This window comes from Ailuropoda melanoleuca, chromosome 15 (genome assembly GCF_002007445.2).
Source record: "Ailuropoda melanoleuca isolate Jingjing chromosome 15, ASM200744v2, whole genome shotgun sequence".
Taxonomy (NCBI): domain Eukaryota; kingdom Metazoa; phylum Chordata; class Mammalia; order Carnivora; family Ursidae; genus Ailuropoda; species Ailuropoda melanoleuca.
In genome coordinates this window covers 60,865,944-60,869,621 of record NC_048232.1, presented here as the reverse complement: position 1 = coordinate 60,869,621, position 3,678 = coordinate 60,865,944, and the positions used below count along the sequence as shown (strand labels likewise).

At 44.3% G+C, this 3,678-nt stretch overlaps 1 pseudogene; it reads left to right on the top strand.

Moving 5' to 3' along the window:
• Positions 1 to 2,660: 2,660 nt before the first annotated feature.
• Positions 2,661 to 3,009, top strand: LOC105240463 (annotated as a pseudogene).
• The last annotated feature ends 669 nt before the right edge of the window (positions 3,010 to 3,678 follow it).

Here is a 3,678-nt window from a genome sequence, read left to right as displayed (position 1 = left end):
AACTTCTCAGTGTAGTTGCGAACATTAAACAAGCTAAGTCCTGCGGAGTCTGACACACACACCAGGACTCTCTAGGTGGTAACTGGGATTATGGGTACTGGGTCTTCTATTAGTTAGGTGTCTTTGGATGTAAGTAACAGAAAATAACTTGAACATGCTTAAACCGACAAAACTGTGTGCTTGTGCATGCCGGCGTGAGTGCGTGTGTGTGCTACTTATTTAAGAAAACAGAGTTACCTCACAGGACTTGAGGACAAGAATTTACTTGGCTCTCAGGAGCCACTGGATCCAAGGACTGAAAAACCATTAAACTCACACAACTTCGATAAGTGAATGTCTCTACAGACGAACCTTCTCTGCTTCTCAGTCTACTTACTGTGCAAAAATGGCACACCACAACTCCCGAGCTCACCTCTTCTGGTCCATACGAACAATTTCTTAATGCAGACTCCTCCAGACTATCTGATTGGTCTAATTTTGCTCAGATGTCTAAACATCTTTCTAATAAACTCTGGCTTAGAGTGTGGAACCCCATAGCATAAAGAGAGGCCCTTGGTGCCCCTTCTGGGATAGAGGTGAGCATATCCCTGGTACATCTCTAACTCAGGTCTGGTGGAGGTCTCACCAGGGAAAAGAGAGTATTCTCGTTTTCAGATAACTTGAGGAAAATATAATAAAAGGATTCTTTACAAAGGCATGACGGGGTGTAGGGAATAGAGTCAAATAGGGTCAAAGGAGTACCCAAGCCAGGCTATTTGCACCCATAGACCCCACCAGAAGAGGAGAAGAAGATCAGAACCCACAGGCTGAAAGGCCTTGTGAAATTCTTGTGTGGGCTGCAATGGCATGGGAGGACCCTCCAAGAAGGGAGCCTGGCAAATCAATTCCCTCGCTTCATGCACCCTTTTCCTTGGATCTTTTATAGGTCACCCCACTGGCCAAACCAATGGGTAAGGAGAAGATAGTCTCTACAGGCCTTCCTACCAGGGAGGAGAGGAGGAGAAGAAAGGTGGAGGGTGTGTCCGGAGGGCAGAGGGATATGACTGGCACTGATACTTTTCACATTATTCAGTGGCAGCAAGGAAAATCACTCTACCAAATTTTTTTTTAAAGATTTTATTTTTATTTATTCGACAGAGATAGAGACAGCCAGCGAGAGAGGGAACACAAGCAGGGGGAGTGGGAGAGGAAGAAGCAGGCTCATAGCGGAGGAGCCTGATGTGGGGCTCGATCCCAGAACGCCGGGATCACACCCTGAGCCGAAGGTAGACGCTTAACCACTGTGCCACCCAGGCGCCCCTACCGAATTTTTAATGGCTCTCTGTAGAAAGCAAACCACTGAGTTTATAGCATCACTCTATCATCGAGGCCAGACGGCTGTAATTTCCACTTCCATCAAAATAGGCTATTGACCACCCTACTTACTCCAAACCTCTACCCCTTGACCCCCTCCCCCACCACCTCATCCCACTTACCCATCCAAGACTAGATTCAAATCCTGCCTACTTTCTAAAGCCTTCCAACTAACACTCTCTAACCTTCTCTGATTTTTTTAAACTTCGCATAGCTTGGCACTGACTCATTCCCTAATTTGTGTTATAATTTTTGTTCAGGTTCGTGTTCGTTCATTTCTGTATCCCTATGGAGACTTGCACAGACCTTTGCCCATAGAAGACATTCAGGAATGTCAGGGGAGTTGTTGAAGGAGGTATGAAGAGTTTGGCAAATCTTATTTTTTCTAGGGCGGCATCCCTTCTTTTAAGATTGCTTACTGGATCCTTTAAGTTTGAAACTTGGAAATACACAGTTCGACAAGTTAGAACATTTGTGAAAGGATTTATGTTTACCTCAGGACGCTGGCACAGTTCAGCTGTTACCTTGGGTTACTCTTGAAGAACTGTTATTTACATTTTAACTACTACTGAGAAAGGATGAATATTAAGTAACACAGAAATGAATCACTCTTCTGTTTCTTATAAAGAGATAAGAGACGGAATTAAAATTATTAAAACCTGTGTTAACTACATCTTAAGATGGTATGAACTTAAAAGTCAAGTCACACAGGATAAAATTGAAGATGAATATAAAAATACTCTATTTTACACCTTTTAACCTTATTCCAATAATTCATTTAGGGTTGGAATACTGCCCAACTTTCCAAGTGGGACATTAGAATCAGACAGTAGTTCACCCTTTCCAGTCTCATAGTCTCAAGGTCACCCTCGAGACTTCCGTCTTTATACTTACAGACCCTTCCCTGAATGTGTAGTTATGATTTAAGGCCACACTATTAAAATAGAAGCCCTTAGCCTTTCTTGTCCAACGGGCCATCTTTCTGTTACTTCTGCTTTGAATTCAGTAGTGTTGTTTCTCTCTACTCTTCTCTGCTCCCGCATGCAATCAAACGCCACACACATCTCTCCTGTCTGCTTACAGGATATTGAATTGTCTTGACCCTAGGTCTCTTTCACCAAGTTGGGAGTACTTAATAAGAAACCACAAGGAAGTCAAGTAGGAGTTCAGTGATGGGGGTAATAATACCTGGAAAGTTTTGTGAGAAGGCTTAAATGAGATGATGCGCTCTTTCCCTGCTGCCCCGGGTCATGCACCTGCAGAGGCTGGACGCAGTCAAGATTCGGCTCCACCCATCCCCCCCCACCATGGCCAAGGAAGGCACTGCTGTTGGGGGTGTCATAGACATCAACACTGCTTTACAAGAGGTGATGAAGACCGCCCTCAGCCACGACGGCCTAGCATCAGACAAGCGCCCAGCCCATCTTCGAGTGCTTGCACCCAGCTGTGGTGAGCCTCTGTAGAGCAAGTTGGTGGAGGCCCTTTGTGCTGACACCAGATCAAGTTAATTAAGTTGATGACAAGAAGCCAGGGCAATGGGCAGGCCTCTGTAAAACTGACTGAGAGGGAAAACCCAGTTGTGTGGTGGTTAAAGATGATGGCAAAGAGTCTCAGGCCAAGGATGTCATTGAGGGATACTTCCAATGCGAGAAATGAAGAAATAAAAAACTTGGTTCTTTTTCCTCATTAAGTAAATAAATACATGCATAAATGCATAAATAAAATAAGGTGATGTATGAGAAGCAGCAGCCCCTAGGGATACACGGTAAATACAAAATAAAGAGTAGCTCTGTAGTTCCACAAATAATGAGAAATATGGCCTCCTTCCCCAAGAGCATGTATCAGTGGAGAGCAGACATAAAATTGTCATGGCAAGCAGTAAGCCCTGGGATCACTTAACACCTCCTCTCTATACTTCTGGGCAGGACTGGCTTGGTTGGTGAATAAGCAAGTTTGGAAAAGAACAACCTTGGACTCAGTGAGCTCATGTTCTTTCGCATCACCAGTGATAACATCTAAAAAACAACAGTAGTCACCTCCTACATATCCCCACAAAAACACTGAGATGTTTCTCACTGACAGATTTCATCTCTCTCTCAGGGCTCTAAATTCTTAAACTTTTAGGGTCAAGCTTCTGCTGCAGTCCTAAACTCTGCCTAGGCAGCCCTATGGAGAGGGAAACAGTGCTTTCATAAACGGAGAGACAGTTTAGCGGGGAAACTACCCTGCCGGCCTCGGTAGCCAATCGTCCTGGAAAAATACCAGACGACAACAGAAAAACCCAATCCTGAATCCCCAGCTTATAAGACATTTTGTTTCTTCTCT